Source organism: Lissotriton vulgaris, chromosome 9 (genome assembly GCF_964263255.1).
Source record: "Lissotriton vulgaris chromosome 9, aLisVul1.2, whole genome shotgun sequence".
NCBI lineage: Eukaryota > Metazoa > Chordata > Amphibia > Caudata > Salamandridae > Lissotriton > Lissotriton vulgaris.
Window position 1 is genome coordinate 536,023,101 of NC_141697.1, and position 20,826 is coordinate 536,043,926.

Consider the following 20,826-nt stretch of genomic DNA (forward strand, 5'->3'; position numbering starts at 1 on the left):
TGCAGCTCTTTGATGTCAGTTCATAGCAGCCACTGTTCTATATTAGGGATGTATCTTATATACTACAGGAACACAAGGATCTCTGTGACAAAAGCAGTAATCCACTCAGCTATCCATACAAAACAGATTTCTGATCTGCACAGTACCTGTTCTTTGCAGCCAACATATTAACTCTTGGCGCTACTTTATGCCACTAGACACAACTCTGCTCTCTCTTTCTAACAGGAACATTAATCTCACGAGTTATCTTGCGGCCTAAAAGCTGGATGCGCAAGGAACTCTGCAGAAGGAGTTTTGAAATAGAAAGTTATTGCTAAGCACAGCGCCCCCCTGAGGTCAACGCCCCCTCCCCAGGTGCAGCCGCACCAGTCACACTGCCCTGAAGCCGGCCTTGCGTAGAAAGATAAAGGGGCTTATTTACAAGCCCCTTGCGCCCCTGGTGCGTCACTTTTAAAATGGGAAAAAGTGACGTACCGGTGGCACAAGGGGCTTGTAAATAAACCCCAAAGTGTCTGAATTTTGAGATACATTTGTATTTGCTGCTGAAAACTTAGAAGCCTTTTATGTCCTGAACGTACTTTATATACGGTTTTATTAGGCTAATATTAGTAATGTGAATAGTTTTAAGTACAAATAAACAAATGAAATACAAATACAATAATAAAACCGTGTTCGCAAGTGGCTAGTCACTGTGATTCAGAAACTCGTAACATCCGCTATTAGTAGAAAGTAGAATTACATGTAACTGGTGGAGCGCTCAGTTGTGGGGATTAAAAAGAGATGAACTGCAAAAAGGGTGTTACGTTGGGGACAATCCTAATACAAAAATACATAGAATGTGCTTTTAAGACACCCCGTACATTGTAACTATCCATCAACACCATGTTACTAGGGAAATGATCCTTATATATGGTCTTTCAACATACATTTATAAAATCCTGCAGTAGTTTATGGGAGGAGTGTGGGTTAGGGGCAGCTCCTCCGTAATGGCGGAGGAGCATCGCCTTACTGACTCAGTCAGTGGAAAATAAAATGATAATATAACAATATTATAATTTTTTTCCCACTGACTGACTGAGCCAGAGGGGGTAGGGTACACTGTAAAGTGCACATGTCTGTTTGGCCCGCTGTCTCAAATCAGCCAAACAGATATGCACACTTAAGTTTCTCCAACCCGGCAGTGTTGCACAGCAATGTTGGCAAAACACCGCAGGCACTAAGGCACTGTCTGAGTGGCACACAAGGATGCTCAGATAAATCCTGTCTCTGCTCTCATGCTATGAGAGCAGCATCTGTATTGGGTAAGCTGGTGTTCCAGGGACTGCTGGGAAACTCAGGAGTGGAGAGTAGCACTGACGAGTTTGCCGCAGGACAGGTACGTTAAAAAAAAAATCTATCTCTCTTGCCCCCTCACTTCCTCCCCCGCTGGAGTTTTGTAGCAGCCGCCACTGGTGTGTGGTATGGTATGAATAGCAACTGTTCTAACTGGAGGGTCACTATTGGCTTTATGAATTTCAGAAATACAAACATTTTTGTTTACTCCTTTTATGAGTTAACCCCTTAAGTGCTGCCGTCGGCCGTTGGACGTCGCAAGCACTACCTTCGTAGTGCTGCGCACGTCCAACGGTCGACGCGCTCCCACCCGTTTTGCAGAAGTGCTGCACTGCCGTGAAATTGCGGCCGCGGCAAACAGGTTAATGAGACAAGAGCTGGTTTGCTGACACCAACAAACAGTTCCCCAAACTTAAGAACCACTCGCCCATTCCAAACGAGTTTTTATCATAATCAAAGTGTACATTGTGGGGGTTTGAGACTGGAGGGACAACAACCATCTCCACACATTCTTGTGACACCGCTTTGAATACCAACCTCCTCAGTTCTGTCACTCATGTGTTGTGGATTTGTAGGGACATATTTACAAGCCCCTTGCGCCGTTGGTGCGTCACTTTTAAAATGGGAAAAAGTGATGCACCGGTGGCGCAAGGGGTTTGTAAATAAGTCTTGTGATGTTAATGCTCATAGCAGTGTGGAGAGGAACTGAGATTTTTGGGGTGTATTGCAATTGAAATGGAATGTACAATGAATGAAAGAAATAAGTATTGAATAATCACACTACTATTGCAAACGGGGCAATCCTGGTGTTAATCCGGAAAGGGGTAAGTCCTATCATAATGCACTTTGCAGGAACGGGGAAACAGCCAGGGTAGAGAGAAAAACCAGGTCTTGAGTTGTTTTTGGAAGGTTGCCTCACTTTCCAACTGTCTCAGAAAGAGAGGGTTTGATTCCAGACTTTCACCCTCAAAACAGGGAAAGATCTTCGCCCTCTAGTGCGGAGGCTGAATTTGGGAATATGTAGAAGCTAGGCGTTGAGGGATTTCAAGACTCTCGGACCCTATTTACGAGAAACAAATGGGGCGCAGTGCCGCAAGTCATTTTGCTGCCCGCGCTATGTTAGTACCGAAGCACAGGGATGCAACATATTTATAACAATATGTTGCATCTCTGTGCTTTACCCTGCGCTCGCGCACAAACTGCTGCCATGTTTGCACCATGATGCAAGGATGCCTGTATAATGGGGAGATTGTTTTTGTGAAGTAAGGGGCACCTCCCTGCACAAAAACAATCAATTGCGGTGATTTCCTCTTCCAATATGTGCTGTAGAATGCAGCACGCATTAAAAAATGAAAAAACGAGGAGAAATAAAAATATTTCTCCTCGTTGCACCTTGCTAGGCCACCCATGGGGTGGCGTAGCATTCTGATGCATTTCCAGGTTTACGATTGCTCGAAAATCGGGAAATGCATCAGTAGACATGGGTGCTGCTTGGGAACACCCACAGCAACACCCATGTTGTGCCCCTAACACAAAAAGTGTTGCCTAAAAAGGGGCGATATTTACAAGCACATGTAGAGCCACACAGGGTGGCTTTACGTGTGATTGTAAATATCATGCAACAGGTTGCGCTGCTGGTGTGTCCTACAATGTGATGTACCAGCAGTGCAAGGGTATTGTAAATAAGCCCCTTAAGGCCTGAATTACAAGAAAGTGCTGCAGCGCGGCACGCAAGCCCTTTGGCTGCACCACGCTGCTGCACTTTCAAAGCACAGGGATGCATCATATCTACTAGGATATGACGGATCCCTTTGCTCTCCCCTGCGCTGGCACACAACTTACTGCCATACACTGATGCAGCACTCTTGCACCATGGTGCAGGGATGCCTTCGTCATGGGGATGATTGCTTATGTGCAGGAAGGGACACCTTCCTGCACATAAACATTTACCAGAGGTGATTTCCTCGTTCTATGTGTGCTGCTTAATGCAGCATGCATGGAAAGAGGAAAAAACTAGGAGAAATGAATACATTTCTCTTCATTGCGTCTCCCTATGCCTCACCAGGGATGGGGTAGCATTTAGACACATTTCCAGTTTTACGCTTTCTGGTAAATCTGGAAATGTGTCGGTTCCACAAGTGTTGCGTGGGAACACTCACAGCAACACCCATGGAACAACCCTTTCACGCAAAGTGCTGCGTGTAAACGGGCCATATTTACAAGGCAGGAAAAGCCATGCTGGGTGGCTTTTCCTGTCCTTTTAAAAAAGGGATGCCCAGGCTGTGCAAGGGGCTTGTAAATAAGTCCCTTGGAGTTTTATTATGGGCAGAATTGTCACAAACATATTTAGGTCTTTTTGATAGAAGGCTCTGTTAGTAATGGTCATAGATTTAAACTGTGTTCACAAGATCTGGTGGCAGCTGCTCCAGGGCATTCACCGTACCAGTTGTGTGCTCAATTTAAATAAAGTCTGAAACCAATGATAATCAATAATTCTTACTCTTTTTACCCAAAATGGTTAGGGTTGGTCGGAAAGGCTCCGAACCGCATTCAGCTCGCCAGAATCTGATTCAGAAGCCTTGTTTGCGACTGACTCAGAAACATTTCCAACCGACCGATTACAATGGTCTGAAACCGTTCAGACTGTTCCGAGTTGCATCCAAATAGCATTTGGAGACATCGAGTAGGTCAAAGCCGACTCGTACGTCTCTATGGGCCGCGTTTCCGACCGAGCGATTATGATGTCGGATTCGGACATCCTTTCCAAATCGGTCTTTCTGACATGGATCGGCTGTCTGACTTTGGGGGCCCGTAGCAGCCCCCCTTCACCCGAAGGCCTACTAATGGGCCCAATGGGGGTGCCCATGGGATCCCTCTTTGCAACCATGCACAGTGTGGCATGCACCGTGGGGTGCCCGCCACAGGGTGCAAGATTTTCCGCAACCACCCCTTTATTCAATGGGGCCTGTGTTGTCGGTTGGAACACAGGCCCCCATCGAAGTCAATGGGAGTCCGACCGAACGGTGTTCAGAAACATCGTAATTGGTTGGTCGGACTGCCCCAACCCGAGTCCATCGGAAACCATTCCAAAACCGATTCGGTCTGAATATCTTCCGACCAACATCGTAATCGGCCCCCTATCACTGTAATTTGTTCACTGTATCAGTATGTTTGCTGGTGTATTTGCAAAACAGGAGTTTCTGTATCTACACGATATACAGCGACTTTTGGGCTTGCATGGTTATACAAGTGCAGTCTAATGCAGGTTACAAAGTCCATCAGTAGTGGAAATTACCAGTACTTCAAATTTAGATCTTTGATACTTTTTTGTCTCTTTGCTGTGTGAAATGTTTTAAGCGTTATATTCTACAATTCATGCTTAACCTTTCTATAAATCCCTTCCTTTTTTCATTAACAGTATTATACCCCATCATTTCTGAACCTTACTGGCAGAAACCCAGGATATTCTTTCCATCAATACAAGTGGTAACGCAGGTAAGTAAGCAAAGCTGTCACTTGTAAATACAAAAAAACTTAGGGCCTGCTTTAAATTTTGAGGGACTGGGTACTCCATCACAGAAGTGGCAGAGTATCTGCCCACCTATGACTTGGTCTGCCCACCTCATTAAGAGACGGGCGGATCTTAAACATTCTATCAATAGAGACCCCTAGCTAGTTAGGGGTACACAGGCAAGATGTACAAATGCATTCTTTCAGGCATGTACTGTGCCCTTTCACTTAAAACAATCTCAGACTGTGTAGAATAGGATTCATTTGACCTTCAAGAAACATTATGTCAGCTCCCAACATTGTATAGTGAGGTCCTGGTTTACAGGGTAAGGCATGGGCGCCCTTTGGGCACTAGTCCTATATTATTTGTTACCATGCCTGAATGTGGAGGAAGGCCCTCTACATTTTGTAATGAAGTGCTGGATTGTGGCCAAGTTCCAAATTCTCTGCATGCCCTTACCCCTAACATCCCTGCAGCACAGTGACTTTAATAAACCTCTGCACACGTAGGGAACCAAGTACAGTTCCCTGAAAAATATTCTTACCCATTTATCTGTGTAATGTGCCATAGCACTCCAAATAATCTTTGAAGGTATTAATAAATGTTACAGTCTTTGACATATATTAACATGGTTTAAGTTTCTCGAATTCTTTTTATGCATTTGACTTCAATCACTTAGCATGAATTTGTTTTACAGAAAAATAATGCAGAATGTCAACATTGCAACATGCTTTTCACTTCCATATTGCTTCCCTTCGCGGGAGCCTGAATGGAAGAAAACAAACTTTTCCTATCCAGCTCATTATTAACTACATCTTGTGGGTAAAACCTTCCTGTTATGTCCTTGAAGGACACCTGCGCATACATTTATTAAACTGTTGCATCACCATTGCAGGGCGCAAGGCAACGTAGGGTAATGCAAAGGCGTATTTGGAATTTACAAAGCCATTCTGGTTTCAGCACTACTGGGTATCAATTACAAAATATACTACCACTTCTTATGCTTCGAGTTAATGCATTCTATTCTGAAAATAATGCTGCATAAGGATATGCCTGATTTGGGATGCCAGTTTTTTTCTCCTAGTTTTATATAGCGCGAAATTGATCCAAATGTGTCGGGTATCATAGTGCTTTACATGAGCACCTGTTGCTTACACAAGGACACATTCGTTTTTGGTAGGAATGCAAATATTAAGGCCCCGATTTAGGTAAATCTCATTTACCGACTCTAGAATACCGAATTTTACCGATTCGGAATTCTAGATTCGGTAAATGAGATGTAGGAAATAATTAGGTAATTTTTACCGAATCGGTATGATTCGGTAATTACAGAATCGGTATTTAGCGATTCGGTAATTGCCATTGATTCCTATGGGCCTTGGGGCCCATAGGAATCAATGTCAATTACCGAATTGGTAAATACCGATTTGGTAAAATTACCGAATTGTCAAGGGGGACAGGGTGTCACTGTGACACCCTGTTGCACCCCTGATTCTGGCTTGTGTGCCATGTGACTCACATGCATGCCCTTAGGGCATGTATGTGTGCCACATGGCACAGGTGTACATGCACAGATGTGCATGTACACAGGAATTCGTTATTTACCACCAAATATTATTTTGTGGTAAATAACGAATTCTTAAGGGCCTGTGGCACTGTTTTCAGTGCCACCTACATCTAGATTTACCGATTCGGTAACTTTACCGATTCGGTACTTTACCGAAACGGTAAATTTACTGAATCAGTAAATTTACAGATTCTGTAAATTTTAGGCCCCCTACATATCAAAAACCAAATACCGGTCGGTAACAGCCGAAATCAGCCAATACCGATTTGGCGTCCTACATCTGGCCCTAAGCGACTTGCCCAGAATCACAGGATGTTGAACGTCATTGCAGAGACTCGAACCCAGTTCCCTAGATTTGAGCTCGACCACCCTAGCCATTACGCTACATCCTCTCCCCAAGTTTTAAGTGAGAAGTAACACCACCAACTCCATGGAATTCTAGAAAAAAGTGTATACGCTCCATTTATTTGGTGAAGGGGAGAGATAGACCAGATGCTAGTTTTATGATGCCTAAAGGGACACTAAATTGAAGACCGTCAGATATGTAGCAGGGATGTAGAAAGGTACCATGGGGTTCAGCAAAATAATGTAATAAGCATGCAGAAAGACAGAGAGAGGGAATGAAGTAAAATATTTGTAACATGTGATTAAAAATGGGCAAATGCATTTTATTTGTTCGGATAAACTCAGTGGCGGCCACATGAAACAAAAAGAGATGGGGAGGGGAAGGGGATTGGGGGAGAGGGAGTGCAGGAGGGAGTGTGTGAGGGGGTGTGGGGTGAGTTTTTGAAATGATATAAGAAAATAAAAAGTTAATCATACCTGCTGCTGGCTGCCTCCCACTTGCACCTCGCTGTTGGGACTTCCTTGTCCCAGCATTGAGGCACATTGTGACTATGTCACAGACTCCTTGTCCAATCCCTGCACCACAGAGCCACACAGGGATTGGCCTGAGCAGGCTAGAAAGACGCCCTGCTCAGACCAGGGAGTCTGTGGGGTTTCTCCAGCCCGGCTGCTAAATGCAGCTGGGTACAAGTCACCTAAGTGCGCATGTGAGTTTTGATCAGCCTGAGATGGCCAGCCAAACACACATGAGCACTTAGGGAGAGCACCTAGCACTCCTCCGCCTGCTCCCATACCTCGGCCTGCCCCTCCCTATACACACTGGCAGAGCCAGCGGCTTAAAAATAAAATAATATTAAAATATTGTTTCGTTTTTTTGCTGCTGGCTCTGAGCCGATGGGCCATGATCCTCTGCCACTGCGGAAGGGCCACCCCTGGATAAACTGCCTAATTGCTGAGTTATCAATTATTCTGGTGTTGTGTGTGTTTCTTTCCAAGGTAGGATCCTCATTCACTCTCTGCAACACCTTCACTAGCAGGTCTGTTCGAGTCCTAAAACTTCTCATACCCCTATTACTACAGCCCAAAGAATGAATGGGAAGTACCTGTCCCGTATCCTTTTCTTGTGAAGGCCATGGCTATGCATGCACTTCTGAGAGTTAAAGTAATCTACCAGATGAAGACCTTAAAATAACACATGTGTATTTGTACAGCACACGTTCACCTAAGGGTATCCTGGAATTGAACATTAGATGTTTATTGTTACCCAGCTCAATGGTGCTCAGTTTAGCACCCTCAGGAAGATGAAAGGCCGAGTAGATCCACCAGGATTTAAACCTGTGACCATGAGGTCAAACACAGGCCACTACAGTGGATGCTTTAGTCCATTAACCCACCAGACCCAGCTCACAACCCATGGATGCATCAGGGCATGGACTCTCATTAAAATGCCTAGATAGGTGGGTGGACATAGGGTTAAGAATTCTTTACAAAATGACCATCTCTGGGAGGGAGACAGTCTGGCCCAAAAATGGCAGTGTTGGGCTTAGGAAGTGCCTGCATACAACATTGTGCCTCATAGGAGACATGGATTCGTGTCAACATGGCAGACTCAATAAGCGATCCTTACATCACAACATGCCAGCAAACCTTGAGGTGGTACGTTTGCCTGATTGAGAGCGGACCAATGAGAAGGGGACAACTACTGATGTAGAGTTAGGCACCCTTCAAGAAATGTTAGCACCTGTTTAAAGGTAGTATTATTGAGCACTACTGACTGGCCTAACATAAGGAAACAAATACTGTGTACACAGTACAAACACTATGTTTGCTTTATATGTCCTTTAATGCTGGGATGTTTCAATGTCACTTTGTTTTATTTACCATTGTTATAGGTTGTGTTATGTTGCTGATTTTCTAACTCGTCCATTAGAGTACCTTCAGCCCTGTAGCCAGCTGCCTGATCTCTATCAGGTGCTCTGCTGGTCGGATGTACGTTGTTACAACGCATGCTTTTACCACGCATGCCTTTACAAAGCAGGTTTTTCAACGCAAGTCATTACAACGACTTGCATTGGGAGGTGCTGGATAGTGAATAGTTTAATTTACTATTCCAACTCCAGTCCCCGTGGATAGTAGGGAAGGTGTTGGATAGTAAATTAAACTATTACCTATCCTACAGCGCCCCCCCAGCGCAATTCGTTGTAATGACTTGCGTTGAAAAACCTGCGTTGTAAAGGCACTGTGTGTTAAAAGTTGCGTCGTAAAGGATGTTTCCCCTGCTGGTGGCATAGCATAGGTCGTCAGATGATGTAGGTGAGGTTCATTCATCACCAGGCAGCATGGATGAAGACCAGCATCTCAATGAGCCTGTCCTGGAGATAGACAAATGTTAGAACTGAGGTGCGATGGTTACATGTCACAGAAAAAAGGACCACACAAGTTCTTATTGCGAACGTTTTTATGAGGGGCCGGTCCAAATCTAGCACAAAGAGCTACCACTATTAGTGCTATAGATCTCTAGGTGGGCCATGTCCTGCCGTAGTTGAACCCTGGTAATGCAAAAAAGACAGACTTTGAACCAGGCAGGGCCTTTGGAGGCCTCTATTTCTGTCTTTCGTTTGCTAAGGGAAAAAAACGGTACCTGCCTGCCTGTCACACCCTGGAGATGCAACACAATTTCACCGGAAGTCCCCTCTTTAGGTTTCGCCTGCACAGCACTTGTATTTAATATATCTTAAAAGGGGGCTCTTATCAGTTCACATTACCGAATTACTGTGTTCATGCGTTTTTGTGCAAAACATTTTTTTGGTTACCTTCCCTTGGCTGCAGGCATGTACAATACTTCTACTAAAGCTGTTCACACTGTTTAAGCCACATTCACTGTCAAGATAAGATCTGTTCCACAGAAAAGACAGATGGCTTCTAACAGTATGCTAGAATGCTTGCTTGTTTTGTAAAGCAGATGCCTTAGCCATAGAAAGTTTGTGGCATTTCCTATTTATGCCTCAGTAACTTTCTTTGCACTTTGTAGGCATTAGCGGACTGCTTTTTTCAACTTACTCTATTTGGTCTTTATGATCAAATTCTAGATGTTGCAATAAACATTGCGCATTAAAAATAAAGTTAATATACAAGAGCTTTGCTATATTTTACTACTAAACAGGCAGCCACAAGTGCAATTACCTTGCGGAAAACAGGGTCATGATTGGAATGGTGCTGCAGGTGCAGTAGCACCGGGCTCAAAAGTTGTCATAACTCCAATAAACACATAATCTTACTATATTTGACTACTAAACAGGCAGTCACAATTGCAGTTAGCTTGCTTTTAAAAGGGACTAGGGCCATATGCATGAACACATTTTACCATAGACACAGAATGGGCAAAACCCTTTGAAGCATCTGCCCCTTGATTTGAATGGTGACTACGTGCAGTGGTATTGGGGACAACATCTCTAGGGACCCCATTAAACCCCTTATTATTGCTAAAATGTTAAACTAAACAGGCAGTCACAAGTGCAGTCACCTTATGAACAACAGAGTCATAATTTCAATGATGCAGCAGGGGCATTGACACCAGGACCAACAGATCTAGGCACCCCACTAAACGCCTAAAATTGCTATATTTTACTACTAAACAGGCAGTCACAAGTGCAGTTACCTTGCAGAGAACAGGGCCATGATTTGAATGATGCAGCAGGTGCAGTGGCACTGGGCCCAACATTTGTCATGACCTCCTCCAAACACCTAATATTGCTATATTTCACTACTATACAAGCAGACACAATTGCAATTATCTTGCAGTTAAAAGGGGCTTGATTTGAATGGTGCAGCAGGTTGGTGTGGAGTGCAAAAAAACGATGGATTTAGGCCCAGATCTCTGTACTAGGGTGAATGCATGACATTGTTCTGCATTCTGTCCATCAATTGTTGTTTTTACATTTGTCACCCCGAGTGGGATGGGTATGATCAGACGTGAGTCCCATGCTCTCCACACCAGCATTCTGTTCATCAATTGTTGTTTTTGCAGGTGCAGGGGCACTGGGACCAAAAGTTGTCAGAACTTCTCTAAACTTCAAATATTGCTATAGTTAACTACTAAATAAGCAGTCACAAGTGTAGTTACCTTGCAGGCACTAGGTCCACGATTTCAATAGTGCAGCAGGTGCAGTGGTCCTGGGCCCAAAGCTCTAGGAACTCCTTTAAACACCAAATATTGCATTATTTTATTACTAAACAAGCAGTCACAAGTACAGTTGTTACCTTACAGGCTACAGGGTCATGATTTGAATGCTGCAGCAGGGGCAGTGGCACTGGGATCCAATGTTGACATGACTTCTCCAATCACCAAATATTGGTATAATTTACTACTAAACAGGCAGTTACAAATGCAATTATCTTGCAGGCACTAGAGACTGATTTGAATGGTGCAGAAGGTGCATTGGCACCAGGACCGAAAGTTGTCAGAGCTCCTCTTAACACATAATATTGGCATTACATCAATTAATTATATTATTTCCCTCTTTCATTAAATCTTTCCAAAGTTTGCAAATATTTACCTGCACTATACCACTAGTAACAGCACAATATATTGCCTTTTTGACAATAAACAAGTCATAACGCTTTAACAGACTTTCTGTCACTTATATTGTACAACTACTCAGCAAGCTAAAACTTACACAAAAAACTGCTTATTATTAATCACGTATGCGATACCTAATGCATTTACCAATGCTTGTTGACATAGGGATGAATTGGAAAGGCGGATATAGGCCATAAGGTATTATTACATCCCCTTTGAATGGCAAACTTTTCACCTTTGTACACTTAAATACCCAAAGATAGCTTACTTTAAGATTGACATGTCAAGCGCTTTATTGTTTATGGCCCAGGATGATGGTGCTATATAAATTGAAAATGATAATCTGTTACAGGCTGAATTTGGTTGTTCTTTGCCTAGCAAGACTCTATGGTGGAGATTTACTAAGATTTTGCGCCATATTTGCGTCACAAAAGGGACGCAAATCGGCACAAAATCTTTTTTTTCCAATTTACTTTCCAGCGCTAAACTTGTCTAGTGCTGGAAATAAGGGAAAAGTAACGCGAAGCAGCGAATAGCACTGCTTTACATTACTTCGCTCCATGAGGGCGTACTAAGGGTGGACCATGCAACCACACAAGGTTTCTCATGATAAACCTGATTTACTAAGTAAATTAGATTGAGTTTAGCAAGAGAAAACTGTGCCCTTTTCAAGTAGACACAAGTCACAAGGAGGAAAAAATACTTTAATTTCTCCCTCTTTTTCTGACTTTGCATGTGTTTGCACTGTACAGCACGCACACAAAGAGGGAAACGGTTTGAAGTGAGGCTCAGCAGAGAATTTTGTACTCAAAGGGTTCCCTTCCAGTGCAAAATCTATGCCAGACTTATGGAGACACCCCTGCACCATGGCGCAAAGGTGTCTGCGTGGCGCACGGCAGCTAATTTCATCTCCGGTGCAAGGGATTGGGGAGGAGAGTGCCTTATTTTAGTAAATAGGTCGCTCTCCTCCTCCTTTTCACACAGCGCCACGTGAAAAGTTGGTAAATCACCCCCTATCCTGATCCATCTACTGTGCCTGCCAGTGTCAGAGAAACCAGAGAAAACATTTTCACAACGCAGCAAGATGCCTCAGGAAGCAGCCTCACGCTGGCACTCGGCTTTGCATACTGCATAATTTAAACTTAAAGCCAATTAAAGTAAACCAATCGCTGCACAGAAGGGATCCAGCACATAGTGGGCCTGTGACGTGCTGTTATGCATTCATTAACGGGAAAGCAGCTTGGGAATCAAGGCTTCAAAATGATAGGGAGCAAAGAAAACAATGTTTTTTTAACCATCTCCATTGTTTGTTTCTAAGCACAGTTAATAATCAGAACCAATCGCGTAAGGTACAATGATGGGGTACCTCTGCGAGACTGAGTCTCCTATATCTCACAGATATTCATTGGTTGTGGTCTGAATGTGGGCCCCTTTCAATGATTGGGCCCCCGCTACATCGCAAGGGCTGCAAGGGCCTGTGTTACGCCCCCTAAAGGAGTCATTATTAGCTAAGACATCGACACCCCTGGTGGTAGTATTGAAAGTATTACTCTACAGGCAGGGGCGGCTCCTCAGCTATGGCGAAGGAGCATTGCCCCACTGGTTTTAAGCAGTGGGAAGTAGAAACCTATAATGATAATACCTTTGCATTATTATCATTTTAGTTCTGCTTCCTGCTCCTTTGCGGGCAAGTGAGTGGGCGGGCTGCTCTGCTTTTTGAGTAGGGCAGGGGCAGAGTTGTTTGCCCACTCAAGTGCGCAATGACTGTTTGGTCGGCCCTCTTGGGCCACCCAAACCAGTCATGTGCACTTTCCCCTTCTACATGCAGGCTGCATTGCAGCTTGCATGCAGAACAAGCTCAGGCCCCCATTCCCTGGTTGAGCGTCAAACCAGGATAATCAAAACCAACCGCTGCTGCAGCGCTGTGATTGGTCATGCTCACCAATCACAACGGTGCCCTGCTGCATTGTGATTGGTTAATGGGGTCTACTTCCTGTTCCTCGGTGTGCTTGAGGAGAGCAGAAGCAGAGATGCGGGACCTGGCCGGCGACAAGATACGTTTTTATTTATTATAAGGTACCCCCCTGTGCAATCCCCTGGCAACCCCCTACGTGATCCCCCTGTGCCCCCCCGCGAGCCATGCCAGCCGCCACTGTCCGCAGGTCATATAAAGGTTTCAAGCTCGAGCAATTAATGACCTGAACCATCATGGGCCTTATTTAGAGTTTAACCAGCGCAACAATTTGTTAAAAGATGGAGGATATCCTGTCTGCCATATTACAAGTGTGAGTAAATTACCCAGGCAAATAGAGAAACCAACTAACACATTTTTTATACTTATGAATTGTTTTATATTTTGTAAGCGAGCATATGTTATAATGCAAACTAATTTTTATATCTTATGTGTGTAATTATGTCTATTTTATCAATCAGTATGCAACTGGAATAAGTATTAAATTTGTATTCTAAAATATGTACAAACTGTAGTGGATTACTTTTTTATGTGTTAGTTGGTTTCTCTATTTGCCTGGGTAATTTACTCACACTTGAAATGTTGCCCTGATCCAGGAAATTTAAAGGTATCAGGGGGTCCTTGTTGTCTCTCACATTGCCATATTACAAGTGCCATTGTCTACAATACAATTGTAAAATGGCGGATGGGACCTCAGCCATGTTTGTGATGGAGAATCAATATGTAAATAGGGCCCAAAGACTGAAGAATGCGCATGTCCACCTTTTAATGCAGCACCTCGTGTACTGAAAGAAAGTAACCCACCAGAAAGGAAGAAGGGTCTTTTTAAAGCCGAGTGAGTGAACAAGTGTCTCTATGAAGCAGAGTAGACCTATAGCCTAATTAGAGCTCTGCCTAAAAACAAAGGCCGGCAACACCCACATTCTAATTCAGTTTGTGAGGGGTATTAGGTACGTTGTTGCCCTGATCTAAACATTGTTGGAGAATAATGTGTGTAAAAAGTATTTCTGCTAGCTAAACTTGAGCTATCACATTTTGCATGCACTGTGACAAGCAAGGAGGTATTATTCCATAATGAGGTGGCATGGATGCAAGAGGTTTTTGTTCCCTCCCTTTAATGAGGCCAATCCCCCCCGTGCACATGAGACAACCCTCTTTATATAGGGTGGGGGCAAAATGGGATCCCGTATGATGGATATTACAGCAAGTGTCTGTTCATGCCAGTGGGAATAAAAATCAGGAGCATGCACAGAAGGACCCAATGCACACAAAATTATTGAGCGGGCACATCCCCCATCATATGAGCAGTTAATTGAAAAGGGATGAATTTTGTGGCCCTTTTTTGTTATGTTAAAAACAGTGATTTTTCAAAGGGCAAAACAAATGCCCTGGTTACTTACCGGTAATCTTCATTACTCCGAGGATTGTCTTCCTCGCCACATGAGTTCACTGCGTAACTCTGGTGGTGAGGACGACTTACTAGGCGGTAATGTTCTGTGCTTATTGTGCTAACACTCGGACAATAATGCCTTAACATGGTTGCCCTAATGTGTGTCTCTGACACTCTCCAGCATCCTTTACACATCGTTCTAACACCTGGTAAAGCAGAAATAAATCAGCTGGCACAGGCACTGGAGCGGAAGCTCTCCTGTATTATTTAACTGCCCAATTCCCTCCTTTACTGCTAACAATTAGACGATGACATCTCTACTTCCACCTTGAGCCAGATCCAGCCAGAATAAACAATGTGAAGGCCCAGGACTGGCCATTGGGTCCAGTCCTAAACTATTGGGGGTGCTGGGGCTCCCTGGGTCATCATAACACGGTGCCCATGCATGCACCAGTTACACCCACCGGGACACTTCTGTAATCTGCAGCCCCTGGTCAGCCAATTGCATCCTTTAACAGGCATCAATAGGATTTACTCCATTGTCACACATCACCATGGTTTTAAATGACCCTGTGTTAAATATTACTTTGCAACTATATCTCAAACATCCGATAGGAGTCAGGCTCTGGCAAAAGCACACCACGTCATTGCTGAAGCTGGGTTTGGCCTGTGCAGGCAAATAAAGGAAAACCTGGCTCGCTCGGTCCGCATACAGGCCGGAGCAGAGGTACCATAAGGCTTTTGAGCAGGGACATTACTGGTGTCCTATTGGACTGAACACTAGAGTGCATTTAGTAATGAGAGACCTCACTTTATAAGTTTGAGTGTCGCTTGAGCGCTCATGCGCAATGCCAGTTGGCATGAGGTGGTCCTCTGGTGCCCGCCAACCAAAGGCATATGTTTTGCTGTTTATTTTTATGTCCTTATTTTGTTATCTTAAAAAGCTTCACGACAAAGGTGTGCACTTAGCACAAATTGAAGAGCTTGTCCAGTTCTCAAATGTTCTTTTAATCAAGTCTTGTAGCCCTGCGAATTTTCCTTGATAAAATGGCCACAAAGGCAAAGTATCTATCCTGGACTGGATGAGCTAGAGATGCATTGGTCAGTGAGGGTTGAGAGCGTTGCATCACATAGTTAGTGTGCACATTTGACTCGGCAGTCTAGGTGATGGCTGAGTCATGTGTGGGGTAAGGACATGTGGCCGGGCCCAAGGACAGGCACAGCAGAGGTACTTTCTGCATGTTATTGGAAGACTGAAAGTCCTGGCTGAGTCGGAGGGCCCAATGCAAGAGGTACCGGCTTGAGCTTTGCCGCAAGCTTCAGTTAGGAGATAGGGGCGCAGGAAAATCACCGACCATCTTGTAAAGTGTGGAAAAGGCTGCTTTATTGAAACAGATGCACATTAACAGCTATTCCTGGGCAAACCACCTTACAAAACTACCACCCGCTCACCATTCAATTATGTCCTACCCCTACTGTCCTACCTAAAATACCCCACTCTTCAAGTATTTCATTACTATTGAAGCGCATTTCAGCCTTCTCAACTTTAACTTTCCCCTCCAGCCCAAGACTACAAGTATTAAACTCAAAGCCACTAAACTTCCTAACCTTAAACTTCCTGCCTACCTTCCTTTTCCCTGTGTGCCACTTCAACTTCTGTAACCTCCTGGAAAACTTTCCAGGCCACCGCTATACTTCTGCCACAAGTAAAAACATTTACAATCATGTGTTTCCCCTGTGCACCTGACAGAACAATGAGACCAAGGAAAATATAAAATATCATAACCTAACAACTCCAAAATGTTATTAAAAAGGGGGATGGATGGGCGGAGGAAAAAGACTAACAGGGCTCTCTGCCACCAGGCAGGTCACCAAAAACCTAAAATGGTTGAAAGGAACCCAAAATAATCCCCATGTATAACTTTATTGGGCTACATTGGGCTCTGATGGGGCCCAAATGAGGGAAGGGCAGTAAATTTGACTGCACCCACTCCAAAAACTCCAGAGGCAGATCTCCCTGCAGTTGGCTACCCCCCAAATTCCCATTGGGAGATAGGGGCGCAGACAAATCACTGACCATCTTGCAAACTGTGGGAAAGGCCCCTTCCTTGAAACATGCACGTTAACAGCTCATTTTTGGGCAAAACGCCTTACAAAACTACCACATTGCTAAAGATCCAATTAACAAACCAATGTCCTACCCCCACCCCTACTGTCCCACCCATAATACCCCACCCCTCAAGTATCTCATCACAATTAAAGCGCATTTAAACATTTTCAACTTTAGCTTACCCCTTCAGCATAAGAATGCAAGTATTAAACTCAAAGCAACCAAACTTCATTACATTGAACTTCCTGCCAACCCTCCCTTTCCCCGTATTTCACCAATGGCAACACCACTCCAACTTCAATAACCTAATGGACAACTTTCCAGACCATCACCAGCCAGAAAAAGGCAGCACACTGACTTTTTCTGTCCCCCCAAACACTCTGGCTGACCTTCCCAGGGCTCCCTACGTATCTACGAATATTCAGTGCTCGTGCCACTACTTCTTTCCATTACAATAGGTATAACTCCATCCCAACCCGGTAAAGATGAACACCATTGCTAAGAAAAACTCAATGTTGTCATACCGAATATATGATTGGCAAATGTGGCGAAAACCGAGGTGCCTGCAAAACCAACTCAACTTCCTGTTCATCTACCAGTGTGCCCTGTCCACTGCTGCTGGCTTCACAGCTCCCTTCCACTGCTTGTGGGGAACAAACTCTGTCCAGATTAGAAAGCAACCAGACTATTGCACCTTTAACTGCTGTAAGTCATGTTTCAGGCCCTCATCAAGACCATACCCTTCTCCAGAGCAAGATCATTTCCCCCTAAATGAAGAACCAGCACATCCTGGCATCTTCCTCGCACCAGCATACCATTTAAACACCTGATCAATTTACGTCATCTCATGCTCCCTTTTCCCCGCCAGGTAATGGGAAACAGGCAGTGGTCGAATCCCAAGTTGGTTCCGTAGCCCCTCTGAGCCACCTGATGCTCCGTCCATTTGATGAAGAAATGTCCTACAACCCAGATGGATACATCCTCCACCGCAGGTCCCGCAAATGAATCTGAAACAAAAACAGCAGTAAATATTCACACGTAAAGCCTTGAAGTGCTGCACTACCTGCCAGCACCTTGTATAAAACAGAAAGGAGCTTGAAGGCAGAAACCTTTTGCCCCAGACGGTACCCAAAAACTACCCCTGGTAACCTTGCATTGAGCAACAATCCTGTCAAACCATGCCTCTAAGCAGAGCCCCAATGCCAGGAGGTCCTGTAACACTGTGGACTTACCTTATGTTCCCATGTCTGTCTTGGAGCTGTTCAGCCACACCGCCAATCTCCTCTCGCTCCTCATGACATCCTCCCAAGTCACCCCTCCCCTGTCCCTAAAGCACAGCAAATCAGACATTCAAAAAGCACCAAAGTACACCCAGGACATCATGACGGAAGAAACATACACCTCCTTGTCACCCTCGCAAACCAACAGCAAGTGCCGCAGCACCAAGCTGAAGAAATTCCGAGATAAGGGCCTCCGAGGTCTCCCCAAGTGACCTTGCTCCCTTGTCCTGCCCTCAAGCATCCTCTGCTCAAGTTCCCCAGCTGACAGGGCATAACCCGACAGCAATTTGCCCATGAAGGGAATATCCACTAGCCTCCTTGCAATTGTCACATGCTACAAGCCCTTCGCCGTCAAATCCAGGATAAATTGAACCACATCTTCTGTGCTGCGCCACACTGCCTCCATGCGCTGCACCCCTGAAGCCAAAAATTCCTACCAAGCCTGACTATAAATTCTCCTAGTAGATACAGCTAGGGGTCTTACCTCCAATTGCACCATCCTGTGTTGCCTACTGACCACAGCTCCACTGTATATGCATCTCACATATGCCTGCGTCCTTGGCACACCCACAGAATCTCTCCCACTGAAAATGAGACAAAGCATCTACAATGTCATTTTCTACCCCAGCACATGCTGCGCCCTGAAAGACATATCATGCTGCAGCCAATCCAGCAAGAAGACATGCAACAATTTTAGCAACTGAACATTACTTGCCAACTGTCTGTTTACTACCTGCACAACAGTCATGTTGTCCACCCAGCATAGAACCCACCGGTGCACCAACTCCGCTGCCCACAGTGTAATCGCTGACACTAGCAGGAAGAGTTCCAGGAACGCAATGCTTCTTCCTCCTGCCTTCCACTGGGCCCGCCATTCCTTGGCACACCAACAACACTGCCAAAACAAACAGAAGCCTGGACCTCCAGCTGCGTTTTGAAATATCTGCACAATCCAGTCAAGCTCATCCTGTCAGGCCAACGGAGTTCCCTTGAAGGAATTCAAGAATAATACCCACACCCTACGGCCCTCTTGAACCCCAGCCGCTATGCGTACATAATGGAGTGGCAATGATCCCCCTGCCAAACCTAATCTCCTACAGAATGACCTCTCTGCCCTGACCACCTGTTGGACAGGCCTCGAGGAAGGCCCGCTCCCTCCCCGCATGGCGGGGCCCGGACCCCTGCTCTCCCTGTATCCAAGACAAGAACCATCCCGGCAACCCGCTGGGGCAACCCACGACCCGTCCACAACGGAACTCCAGCCCCGAACACCCCAGTATCGGCAGGCCCGGCCCCCGTCAGCACCACTGCCCCGGCCCAGCCGCCATCTTTGGACACTACATAACAAGGCCGCGTGGCCTCGGCTCGACCCCAACCCTGGGCCTGGCCAGGCCCCGACATCGAGGCACCACCATCCACCCAGGAGGTGAAGAGACCACTTGGCAGGTCAATGGGAGAAGGAGTGTCAATGGCTCCCATCCGCCAGGTGTCGATCACCATCGGCCTCCCCGGGCGCTGGCTCCACCCCCCTGCTGGGTGTCTGGACTCCCTCATCCCGGACCTCCCGACCTCCAAGTGCGAGGGTCCAGACATCAAAGGAGACCAGACCTATAACTGGGGCAGCTCCAGAGCAGGAGGCAGTTGTATCCTGGAGTCGAGAGACACCGAGACGAACTCATCCTTGGAGGCCTGCTGGCGCTGCCGCGGCCCTCGTCATCGTGAACCATCGTCCAAGCCTGCTGGCGCTGCCGCGGCCCTCGTCATCGTGAACCATCGTCCAAGCCTGCTGGCGCTGCCGCGGCCCTCGTCATCGTGAACCATCATCCAAGCCTGCTGGCGCTGCCGCGGCCCTCCTCGTCGAGAACCATCTTCGTAGCCTGCTGGCGCTGCCGCGGCCCATCTTTGCCGACCCTCAAGTTCGAGGATTGTGAGCTTCACCTCTTGCTGTTCCAGTACCGGCCCGGTACTAAGACTGTCCCGCTACCCCTTTTCCCTACAGAGACTAGAATTGGCAGGATCCTCGTATCCTGGTTCCACTGTATCGTTATCACCTTGCCTCAAGATTCGTATATAAAGCGTGTTGCACTCATCCTTGTGTGGTGTCCATCTGTGGGGGGGAAGTTACTTGTCTGTACGATCGCCGGAGACGGCCCTCACCGGAGGCCTCTCTCCCTGTACTCGGCCGACCCTCTGGGTCCCCGTCTAACATTGGTGGCAGCGGTGGGATCCGAACCAACGCATAACCGTACAGAGAGTAACTCACCCCACGACACAAAACCACCATGACAACAAAAGAGAGCGGAACAACAGAAAAATTCCAGATGGAAAAACTAGAAGAATACAGCCACAGAGAACTAAAACAATTCTGCATAGAACTGGGCATTGCTACCACAGGACTGAGCACGAAAGAGGACTTCAAACACGCCCTGGAAGCTGGGGCAGAGACGGGTACGACCGTACCCCAAAACCAAAGCCTTGAGACAACCGAAACAAGCACCGCGCCGACAGAAGAAAGAAGACCGGGTCTCTCACCGGAGGAGGCCCGAGAACGGGAGAAGAGCAGGCTCCATGAATTGGAACTGGCTCGACTTCGATTAGATGGAGAACTCAAATTGGCAGAACAAAAAATAACTTTAGAACACTTACGGCTCCGAGAGGAGCGAGAAGAGAAACAAAGGCAGAGAGAGCTAGAAGAGAAAAAGCTAGCCTACGAGCATGAGCGCAACTTGAAGGAACTAGA